A 12,788-nucleotide genomic window follows, 5' to 3' on the forward strand; every position below is an offset into this window, starting at 1 on the left:
TTTCTTCAGCCTCCTGAGGTTGAAGAGGCGCTGCTGCGCCTTCTTCACAACACTGTCTGTGTGGGTGGACCAATTCAGTTTGTCCGTGATATGTACGCAGAGGAACTTAAAACTTACTACCCTCTCCACTACTGTCCCGTCGATGTGGATAGGGGGGTGCTCCCTCTGCTGTTTCCCGAAGTCCACTATCATCTCCTTTGTTTTGTTGACGTTGAGTGTGAGGTTATTTTCCTGACACCACACTCCGAGGGCCCTCACCTCCTCCCTGTAGTCCGTCTCGTCGTTGTTGGTAATCAAGACTACTACTGTAGTGTCGTCCGCAAAGTTGATGATTGAGTTGGAGGCATGGCCACGCAGTCGTGGGTGAACAGGGAGTACAGGAGAGGGCTGAGAACGCACCCTTGTGGAGCCCCAGTGTTGAGGATCAGCGGGGTGGAGATGTTGTTACCTACCCTCACCACCCGGGGGCGGCCCGTCAGGAAGTCCAGTACCCAGTTGCACAGGGCGGGGTTTGGGTCGAGCTTGATGACGAGTTTGGAGGGTACTATGGTGTTAAATGCTGAGCTGTAGTCGATGAACAGCATTCTCACGTAGGTATTCCTCTTGTCCAGATGGGTTAGGGCAGTGTGCAGTGTGGTTGCGATTGCGTCGTCTGTGGACCTATTGGGGCGGTAAGCAAATTGGAGTGGGTCTAGGGTGTCAGGTAGGGTGGAGGTGATATGGTCCTTGAATAGTCTCTCAAAGCTCTTCATGATGACGGAAGTGAGTGCTACGGGGCGGTAGTCGTTTAGCTCAGTTACCTTAGCTTTCTTGGGAACAGGTACAATGGTGGCCCTCATGAAGCATGTGGGAACAGCAGACTGGGATAATGATAATGCATGGCCCCATGTCCCAAGGATCTGTACACAATACCAGGAGGCTGAAAATGTTCATATTCTTCCATAGGCTGCTTTACATCCTTTGAGTCAATTGGAGGTGTACCTGTGGTTGTATTTCAAGGTCTGCCTTCAAACTCAGTGCCTCTTTGTTTGACATCATGGGAAAATAAAAAGAAATCAGCCAAGACCTCAGACAAAAATGGTAGACCTCCACAAGTCTGGTTCATCCTTGGAAGCAATTTCCAAATGCCTGAAGGTACCATGTTCATCTGTACAAACAATAGTACGCAAGTAAAAACACCATGGGACCACGCAGCCATCGTACCGCTCAGGAAGGAGACGTGTTTTGTCTCCTAGAGAAAAGTGTGAAAAGTGCAAAACAATCCCAGAACAACAGCAAAGGAACTTGTGAAGATGCTGGAGGAAACAGGTACAAAATTATCTATATCCACAGTATTGGATGGCATCATGACGATGGAAAATTATGTGGCTATATTGAAGCAACATCTCAAGACATCAGTGGGGGGTGCTCCCTTAAAGCTTGGTCGCAAATGGGTCTTCCAAATGGACGATGACCCCAAGCATACTTCCAAAGATGTGGAAAAATGGCTTAAGGACAACAAAGTCAAGGTATTGGAGTGGCTATGACAAAGCCCTGACCTCAATCCTGTAGAAAATGTGTGGGCAGAACTGAAAAGCGTGTGCAAGAAAGGAGGCCTACAAACCTGACTCTTGTGGAAGGCTACCCAAAATGTTTGACCCAAGTTAAACAATGTAAAGGCAATGCTACCAAATACTAATTGAGTGTATGTAAACTTCTGACCCACTGGGAATGTGATTTAAAGAAATAAAAGCTTAAATAAATCATTCTCTCTACTATTATTATAACATTTCACATTCATAAAATAAAGTGGCGATCCTAACTGACCTAAGACAGAGAATAAACAGGGAATGAACTGGTCCTGAACATCTCTAAAACTAAGAGCATTGTATTTGGTACAATCATTCCCTAAGTTCTAGACCCCAGCTGAATCTGGTAATGAATGGAGTGGCTGTGGAACAAGTTGAAGAGACTAAATTACTTGGCGGTACCTTAATTAAATTGTAAATGGTCATGGTCAAAACGTATAGATTCAATGGTTGTAAAGATGGGGAGAGGTCTGTCCGTAATAAAGATATGCTCTGCTTTCTTGACACAACACTCCCAAAAGCAAGTCCTGCAGGCTCTAGTTTAGTCTTATCAATAACATCAGCGTATGTGTGTATGTGACCAGTAATATTTGATTTGATTTAGATTTAGGAAGGACCTAGTTAAGCTGCAGCTGGCCCAGAACAGAGAAGCATGTCTTGCTCTTCTTTGTAATCAGAGGGCTGATATAAATACAGTCTCTCTTGGCTAAGAGTTGGGGAGAGACTGACTGCATCACTTCTTTTTATAAGAAACATTCATGTGTTGAAAATACCAAATAGTTTGCATAGTCAACTTACAGCTCTGACACACTTACCCCACCAGACATGTCACCAGGGGTCTTTTCACAGTCCCCATATCCAGAACAAATTCAAGAAAGCGTACAGTATTATATAGAGCTATTATTGCTGTCACACCCTGACCATAGAGCCCTTGGTTCTCTATGGTGTTTAGGTCAGAGCGTGACAAGGGGGGGGACTGTTGCTTTTGCAACAGCTAATAGGGATCCTAATAAAATACCAAAAGGATGGCACCTTTTATTCTAAAAGTGTAGGTGAAAGGCAGGCAATATGTGACACTTCTGCATGTAAATAGCTCATTTAGATTTGCAGGCAAGTGATGGGCAAGTGCCTTTAAGACTTTAATGTCAATCCCTGACAAGATATAAATATATAAATATAAAATATATTTGGATGATACCCCACCTGTCTCTAATACTGTATGCCTGAATAAGTCCCTTATTCTGGTATCTGATAAATCAGGCCTGGCTACAGTTTTAATGACTGTATATTTATTAGTCTGGGAACAGAACACAGTTCAATGTGGAGACGCAATAAAGCAATAGTGACACGTGTCCTCTTGGCTTTGAGCTGTTGCTGTGGGGCCTCTGGGTTTGGATGAATGCCACCGCTGCTTTTTCTGCTCAGGTGGAGAAAATGTCTAAACTTTTTAAACTCTGAAAAAGGAAAACCATTTCCCTCTCTTGGAAAAGCCATGTTCTCTCATCCACACCTGGTAGTGACTCACTCAGGTATTTATCCAGAAGCAAACACAGAGCAAACTGTTAAAATGATTATTTTTCAAACATTGGCCAGAACAGCCCCATAGTCTTCGTCAATACTTTCTCAAGGGACCAGCAAATAAACGTTACATTCTGCATATGATTTCTCCTTTGAGGATTAGGCTATTGGGCCGCCCTTACATTCAAATTGTATGTTGTTACTACAAAACAGCAACTTCTTTGGAATTTTGGTTTCACAGCAATACTTTCTTTCTTTTTTTACTGTAAGGTGAGGTCATGTGGTCAAGTAGGTTTATAGAGTAGCTGTTCTGCAAAATACCAAAAGCAAAGAAAATATATTTTACAGGGTGATCAACTGTGAAGGGTCTTGTGATATGTAGCCAATATGAAAGCCGGCCTGTAAAGTTACATTTGAATGTGATATATGATCAAATGTGATCAAAATGTTGACTCTAGGTTATAGATGTCTCCACTTTTTCTCCTTGCCTACAGTACAGAATAGCAAACATGTTGTTTTCCTATTGAATGTACATGGTACATTTCCTCCCACATCGTGTGGAACAGGTGACCAGAACCAGCCTCTGTAGGCAATTGGACGGTGCATGTATTAGGCCCAGTGAGTGGTGTGTAGTGACTGCTGACTGCTGACTGCTGTAACACAACTTCTGTTTGTTACTTTATCCAGCCTCCGCAATGCCACAGAATCTGGACGCCATCTGGTGGTGAATCATGGTCAAGGAGAAAGTTGTTTTGTTTGCTATAAAGTAGAATAACATTTTTTTTTTTATAATGTGGAAGTGGCTTTAGATGAACTTGTATGTGGAACATTTTAAGACTATGAATAAATCCACATAAGATGTGCTGGAGTAGCATTCTGTGATACCAGGAAGCAGAGCCAGTTAGTTTCTGTAGGAAAAAACTACTATTCCCATGATGCAGTGTTCATGTTCCATTGACATCCATGCTGCTGTTGTTTTTGTCCTGTCACTGCAGTCAACCATCACAGGGTAAATAACGGTCTGTAGGAGGAATAGCAGCAGTAGACTTCAATTAAAGGACTATTATCAGGCTCAACGTTTCACGGTTCACGTGTTTTCCCGCCATATTGTTGTCGGTTCCTGCCGCAGAACTTCATGCGAAGGCCGAGCAGCCTTTCCCCATGATGTGTTCCAGACAAGCACCAAGGACAACGTGAGGAAACACACCATCCTCGAGAAAGCGGACACCAACCGGAACCCCATTGTTTCCACCTCTCGTGTCTCCCGTTAGAGGAATTCTGAGCAAGGAAGCAAAAGCCCAGAGTACTACTACATGGTCCTCAGGTGGATCTCTGACCTCCAGGGTCGCAGGAGTTCCTGGGCTTCTCTGACCTCCAGGGTCGCAGGAGTTCCTGGGCTTCTCTGACCTCCAGGGTCGCAGGAGTTCCTGGGCTTCTCTGACCTCCAGGGTCGCAGGAGTTCCTGGGCTTCTCTGGCTTCCAGGGGGCGCACCAACAACCAGTACTGGGAGCAGAGCGGCAGAAGGACCGGGGGAGAGAGTGAGAGGCAGCCACCCCTATGGACTGGCTTCTGCTGTCCGCTGCAGCCGTGGCCGTTTGCCTCAAGAAAGACTCTGATATTAAAGGTGTGTGTGTGTGTGCGCTCTACCTGCTAAAGATACTAAAAGGATGTGTTTTTCCCTCCAGGCGATGCATTTCTGGAGGCTGCAAGGACCAACAACTCCCAATATGTGGCAAGGTGCATTATAAACAAACACACACGCTCCTGAGTTCCTCAGGAATTCTCCAGGGCAGCTGTCTAGGCCCCTTTTTTCAATCTTTACTAACGACAGTGTGTAAATCCAGTGTGTCTATGTCCAGTTGAAGTCGGAAGTTTATATACACCTTAGCCAAATTGTCCCGCCCTGACATTAGAGAGCTTTTTATGTCTCTATTTTGGTTTGGTCAGGGTGTGATTAGGGTGGGCATTCTGTGTTCCTTTTTCTATTTATTTGTTTTGTCCGGGTATGGTTCTCAATCAGGGACAGCTGTCTATCGTTGTCTCTGATTGGGAACCATACTTTTTCCCACGTGGTTTTTGTGGGTAGTTGTTTTCTGTTTTGTGTCTGCACCAGACAGAACTGTTTCGGTTTCGTTTATTCTCTTTGTTATAGTGTTCAGTTTAAATAAAAAGTATGAACAGTTACCACGCTGCGCTTTGGTCCGATTATTCCTCATCCGACGACGACACCCGTTACACAAATACATTTAAACTTGTTTTTTCATCATTCCTGACATTTAATCCTAGTAAAAAATCCCTGTCTTAGGTCAGATTGGATCCCCACTTTATTTTAAGAATGTGAAATCTCAGAATAATAGTAGAGAGAATGATTTATTTCAGCTTTCATTTCTTGCACCCATTCCAGTGGGTCAGAAGTTCACATACAGTTGAATTCGAAAGTTTACATACACTTAGGTTGGAGTCATTAAAACTCGTTTTTCAATCACTCCACAAATGTCTTTTTAACAAACTATAGTTTTGGCAAGTCGGTTAGGACATCTACTTTGTGCATGACACAAGTCATTTTTCCAACAATTGTTTACAGACAGATTATTTCACTGTATCACAATTCCAGTGTGTCAGAAGTTTACATACACTAAGTTGACTGTGCCTTTAAACAGCTTGGAAAATTCAAAAAAATGATGTCATGGCTTTAGATTATTCTGATAATTGACATTATTGACATAATTTGAATCAATTGGAGGTGTACCTGTGGATGTATTTCAAGGCCTACCTTCAAACTCAGTGCCTCTTTGCTTGACATCATGGGAAAATCAAAGAAATCAGCCAAGACCTCAAAAAAATTCTTGTTGGAAGCAATTTCCAAACGCCTGAAGGTACCACGTCCATCTGTACAAGCAATAGTACGCAAGTATAAACACCATGGGACCACGCATCCGTCATACCGCTCAGGAAGGAGACACGTTCTGTCTCCTAGAGATGAACGTACTTGGGTGCGAAAAGTGCAAATCAATCCCAGAACAACAGCAATGGACCTTGTGAAGATGCTGGAGGAAACAGGTACAAAAGTATGTATATCCACAGTAAAACGAATCCTATATCGACATAACCTGAAAGGCCGCTCAGCAAGGAAGAAACCACTGCTACAAAACAGCCATAAAATAGCCAGACTACGGTTTTCAAATGCACATGGGGACAAAGATGGTACTTTTGGAGAAAAGTCCTCTGGTCTGATGGAACAAAAATATAACTGTTTGGCCATAATGACCGTTGTTATGTTTGGAGGAAAAAGGGGGAGGCTTGCAAGCCGAAGACCACCATCCCAACCGTGAAGCACAGTGGTGGCAGCATCATGTTGTGGGGATGCTTTGCTGCAGGAGGGACTGGTGGACTTCACAAAATAGATGGCATCATGAGGCGGGAAAATTGTGGATATATTGAAGCAACATCTCAAGACATCAGTTACATCTCGATAAACAGCTGTCTCTGATTGGGAACCAATTCAGGCCACCACATACCTACATATACCTAGACATACTAAAACCCCATAGATATACTAAAACCCAAGACAGGACAAAAACACCTTGACAATACAATACAAAACTAAACCAACCACCCTTGTCAAACCCTGACCTAACCAAATAATAATAAAGGAAACAAAGATAACTAAGGTCAGGGCGTGACAGTACCCCCCCAAAAGGTATGGACTCCCGGCCGCAAACCTAAACCTATATGGGAGGGTCTGGGTGGGCATCTAACCTCGGTGGCGGCTCTGGTTCTGGACGCCGTCCCCCTTCTTTACACTGAGTCCGCTCTTGTATCACTGACTGGGGACCCGGGCTGGGGACCCTCGCTGCGTGGATCGTCACCGGATGTTCCGGACTGTGGTCTGTCGTTGGAGGTTCCGGACTGTGGTCCGTCGTTGGAGGTTCCGGACTGTGGCCCGTCGTTGGAGGTTCCGGACTGTGGCCCGTCGTTGGAGGTTCCGGACTGTGGCACGTCTTTGGAGGTTCCGGACTGTGGCCCGTCGTTGGAGGTTCCGGACTGTGGCCCGTCGTTGGAGGTTCCGGACTGTGGCCCGTCGTTGGAGGTTCCGGACTGTGGCCCGTCGTTGGAGGTTCCGGACTGTGGCCCGTCGTTGGAGGTTCCGGACTGTGGCCGTCTTGGAGGTTCCGGACTGTGGCCCGTCGTTGGAGATTCCGGACTGTGGCCCGTCGTTGGAGGTTCCGGACTGTGGCACGTCTTTGGAGGTTCCGGACTGGGCCCGTCGTTGGAGGTTCCGGACGTGGCCCGTTTGGAGGTTCCGGACTGTGGCCCGTCTCTTTGGAGGTTCCGGACTGTGGCCCGTCGTTGGAGGTTCCGGACTGTGGCCCGGCCCGTCGTTGGAGGTTCCGGACTGTGGCCCGTCGTTGGAGGTTCCGGACTGTGGCCCGTCGTTGGAGGTTCCGGACTGTGGCCCGTCGTTGGAGGTTCCGGACTGTGGCCCGTCGTTGGAGGTTCCGGACTGTGGCCCGTCGTTGGAGGTTCCGGACTGTGGCCCGTCGTTGGAGGTTCCGGACTGTGGCCCGTCGTTGGAGGTTCCGGACTGTGGCCCGTCGTTGGAGGTTCCGGACTGTGGCCCGTCGTTGGAGGTTCCGGACTGTGGCCCGTCGTTGGAGGTTCCGGACTGTGGCCCGTCGTTGGAGGTTCCGGACTGTGGCCCGTGGCCCGTCGTTGGAGGTTCCGGACTGTGGCCCGTTGGAGGTTCCGGACTGTGGCCCGTCGTTGGAGGTTCCGGACTGTGGCCCGTCGTTGGAGGTTCCGGACTGTGGCCCGTCGTTGGAGGTTCCGGACTGTGGCACGTCGTTGGAGGTTCCGGACTGTGGCCCGTCGTTGGAGGTTCCGGACTGTGGCCCGTCGTTGGAGGTTCCGGACTGTGGCCCGTCGTTGGAGGTTCCGGACTGTGGCCCGTCGTTGGAGGTTCCGGACTGTGGCCCGTCGTTGGAGGTTCCGGACTGTGGCCCGTCGTTGGAGGTTCCGGTCTGTGAACTGTCGCCGGACGCTCTGGACTGGGTACTGTCGCCGGACACTCTGGACTGGGTACTGTCGCCGGACACTCTGGACTGGGTACTGTCGCCGGACACTCTGGACTGGGTACTGTCGCCGGACACTCTGGACTGGGTACTGTCGCCGGACACTCTGGACTGGGTACTGTCGCCGGACACTCTGGACTGGGTACTGTCGCCGGACACTCTGGACTGGGTACTGTCGCCGGACACTCTGGACTGCCGAGGTGCACTGTAGGCCTGGTGCATGGTGCCGGAACTGGTGGTACCGGGCTGGTGACACGCACCTCAGGGCGAGTGCGGGGAGGAGGCACAGGATACACTGGACCGTGGAGACGCATTGGAGATCCAGAACATAGAGCTGGCTCAATACATCCTGGCTGGATGCCCATTCTAGCCAACCAAGAATAGCGCACTGGAGACACCTTGTGCATCTCTGCATAACAAGGTGCCTGACCAGTTACACGCTCCCCACGGTAAGCACGAGGATTTGGCTCAGATCTCCTACCTGACTCAGCCAATCTCCTCATGTGCTGCCTCTCGGGCTTCCGCGCTAGCCGTGTACCATATCGTCGCTGTTCCTCTATTCTCCGTTATATCTCCTCCTTAGAACAGCAATACTCCCCAGGCTGTGTCCAGGTTCCTGCTCCATCTAGTATTTCCTCCCATGTCCAGGATCCTTTTCCGTCCAAAATCTCTTCCCAAGTCCATAACGTCTGCTCCTCCTTTTCACGCTGCTTGGTCCTGTTATGGTGGGTTATTCTGTCACTTTCATCATAACGAGGAGACCAAGGCACAGCGTGAGATGAATACATTCTTCTTTATTTAAATGAAGAACACTAAACGAACTAACAAAATAATAAAACGACCCTGAAGCTATGCACACGAGTGCTGACATGCAACTACACATAGACAATAACCCACAAAACCAAAATGGAAAATGGCAACCTAATATAGGATCCCCAATCAGAGACAACGATAAACAGCTGTCTCTGATTGGGAACCAATTCAGGCCACCATAGACCTACATATACCTAGACATTCCAAAACCCCATAGATATACAAAAAACCCTAGACAGCACAAAAACACCAAGACAATACAAAAACTAAGCCAACCACCCTTGCCACAACCTGACCTAACCAAAATATTAAAGAAAACAAAGATAACTAAGGTCAGGGCATGACATCTCTCTACTATTATTCTGACATTTCACATTCTTAAAATAAAGTGGTAATCCTAATTGACCTAAGACAGGGAATTTTTACTAGCATTAAATGTCAGGAATTGTGAAAAACTGAGTTTAAATGTATTTGGCTAAGGTGTATGTAAACTTCCGACTTCAACTGTAGCTGTCCTAACCGACTTGCCAAAACTATAGTTTGTTAATTAACAAGACATTTGTGGAGTCGTTGAAAAACAAGTTTTAATGACTCCAAACTAAGTGTATGTAAACTTCCGACTTCAAATGTATGCGGATGACTTAGCACTATACACATCAGCTACTACAGCGAGTGAAATGACTGCAACACTCAACAAAGAGCTGTAATTCGTTTCAGAATGGGTGGCAAGGAATAAGTTAGACCTAAGTATTTCGAAAACTAAATGCATTATATTTTGGACAAATCATTTACTAAATGCTAAACCTCAACTAAATCTTGTAATAAATAATGTGTAAATTGAGCAAGTTGAGGTGACTAAACTGTTTGGAGTAACCTTGGATTGTAAACTGTCATGGTCAAAACATATTGATACAACAGTAGCTAAGATGGGGAGAAGTATGTCCATAATAAAGCACTGCTCTACCTTCTTAACAGCACTATTAACAAGGCAGGGCCTACAGGCCCTAGTTTCTACCTTCTTAACAGCACTATTAACAAGGCAGGGCCTACAGGCCCCAGTTTCTACCTTCTTAACAGCACTATTAACAAGGCAGGTCCTACTGGCCCTAGTTTCTACCTTCTTAACAGCACTATTAACAAGGCAGGGCCTACAGGCCCTAGTTTCTACCTTCTTAACAGCACTATTAACAAGGCAGGTCCTACAGGCCCTAGTTTCTACCTTCTTAACAGCACTATTAACAAGGCAGGGCCTACAGGCCCTAGTTTCTACCTTCTTAACAGCACTATTAACAAGGCAGGTCCTACAGGCCCTAGTTTCTACCTTCTTAACAGCACTATTAACAAGGCAGGTCCTACTGGCCCTAGTTTCTACCTTCTTAACAGCACTATCAACAAGGCAGGTCCTACAGGCCCTAGTTTCTACCTTCTTAACAGCACTATCAACAAGGCAGGTCCTACAGGCCCTAGTTTCTACCTTCTTAACAGCACTATCAACAAGGCAGGTCCTACAGGCCCTGGTTTAGTCGCACCTGGACTACTGTTCAATCTTGTGGTCAGGTGCCACAAAGAGGGACTTAGGAAAATTGCAATTGGCTCAGAACAGGGCAGCACGGATGGCCCTTGGACATACACAGAGAGCAAACATTAAGATGGATGTCAATCTCAAAGTAGAGGAGAGATTGACTTAATCACTACTTGTATCTGTGAGAGGTATTGACATGTTGAAAGCACCAAGCTGTCTGTTTAGCACACAGCTCTGACACCCATGCATTCCCCACAAGACATACCACCAGAGGTCTCTTCTCAATCTCCAAGTCCAGAACAGACTATGGGAGGCGCCCAGTACTACATAGAGCCATGACTACATGGAACTCTACTCCACATCAGGTAACTGATGCAGCAGTAGAATCAGATTTAAAAAACAAGGTGAAAATACACCTTATAGAACAGCAGGGACTGTGAAGTAACACAAACACAGGCACAGACACATGCATACACACACATGATAACATACACACTATACACACACGTACACATGGATTTTGTGTTGTAGATATGTGGTAGTAGAGTATGGGCCTGAGGGCACACACTTGGTGTGTTGTGAGTTTGTTACGTTGTTACGCCTTGGCAGCAGCTAATGGGGATTCATAATAAATACAAATACAAATACACATACTGACTGTCTGTACACACACAGGAGAAAAACATTTACATTTAGGCAAAAGGCTTCTACGTGACAGAGATGTCCAGAGCCTCTGAACTGTCATGCCGTTGTGTTCTCTCCTCTGATAGGCTACAGTAAGTACCCAGTAGAAATACAGGCACCAAACATTACATCGAGTTATGATCTGTCTCTGAAGTTGTCAAAAGTGATGATGATTTGTGATTAGTGTAATTACTGCTAGTCTCCTGGAATAGATTCAATCACGCCTTTTAATTGTTTATGTACTGCTCTACTCTACTATACTGCTGTAGGAAATGAAAAAGACAACAGTCTGTGAGGTCCAAATCATTATCTGGAGTCCCATCCTTTACAGTAGTTGTGGAAGGGTCCAGTTAAACCACAGCACACCATTCTTTGTATTGACAGTTGTCTCCACTAGAGGGAGATAGAGGTCCATGTCTGTATAGTTTATTTGGTTTCCCATTAGCTACTTCACATGCAGCAGCTCCTCTTTCTGGGGTCCACATAAACGTACAAATACATGACAAAGTACAGAATAGTTATAGGCAAGGACATTCAATTAAATACACAAATATTTATATATTATACTGAACAAAAATGTAAACTCAACATGCAACAATTTCAAAGATTTTTCCTGAGTTACAGTTAAGATAACAAAATCAGTCAATTTAAATAAATTCATGAGGCCCTAATCTATGGATTTCACATGACTGAACAGGGGCGCAGCCATGGGTGGGCCTGGAAGGGCATAGGACCACCCACTTGGGAGCCAGGACAGCCAATCAGAATGAGTTTTCCCCACAAAAGGGCTTTATTACAGATAGAAATATTCCTCGGTTTAATCAGCTGCTCTGGTGGCTGGTCTCAGACAATCCTGCAGGTGAAGAAGCCGGATGTGGAGGTCCTGGGCTGGCGTGGTCTGCGGATGTGACACCGGTTGGACGTACTGTCGAATTCTCTAAAACGACGTTGGAGGTGGCTTACATTACATTCTCTGACAACAGCTCTAGTGCACATCCCTGCAGTGTAGCATGCCGATTACGCGCTCTCTCAAAACTTGAGAGATCTGTGGCATTGTGTTGTGTGACAACTGCACATCTTTAAAGTGGCCTTTTATTGTCCCAAGCACAAGGTGCACCTGTGTAATGATTATGCTGTTTAATCAGCTTCTTGATAGGCCATACCTGTCAAGTGGATGGATTATCTTGGCAATTGAGAAATGCTCACTAACAGGGATGTAAACACATTTCTGAACAGAATTTGAGAGCAATAAGCATTTTCTGCGTATGCAACATTTCTCTGAACTTTTTTTAGTTTATGAAACATTAAAACATTTTGCTCAGTATGTACAGTGCATTTGGAAAATATTCATACCCCTTGACTTTTTCCACATTTTGTTTTACATTACAGCCTTATTCTAAAATGGAATAAATGTTCCCCCCTCATCAATACCCCATGATGACAAAGCAAAAACAGTTTATATATATATATATATATATATATATATATAGACAACTGATCAGATTTACATAAGTAGTCAGACCCTTTACTTAGTACTTTGTGGAAGCACCTTTGGCAGTGATTACAGCTTCGAGGCATCTTGGGTATGATGCTACAAGCTTGGCACACCG

The sequence above is a fragment of the Oncorhynchus nerka genome, linkage group LG11, assembly GCF_034236695.1.
Source record: "Oncorhynchus nerka isolate Pitt River linkage group LG11, Oner_Uvic_2.0, whole genome shotgun sequence".
NCBI classification, from domain to species: domain Eukaryota; kingdom Metazoa; phylum Chordata; class Actinopteri; order Salmoniformes; family Salmonidae; genus Oncorhynchus; species Oncorhynchus nerka.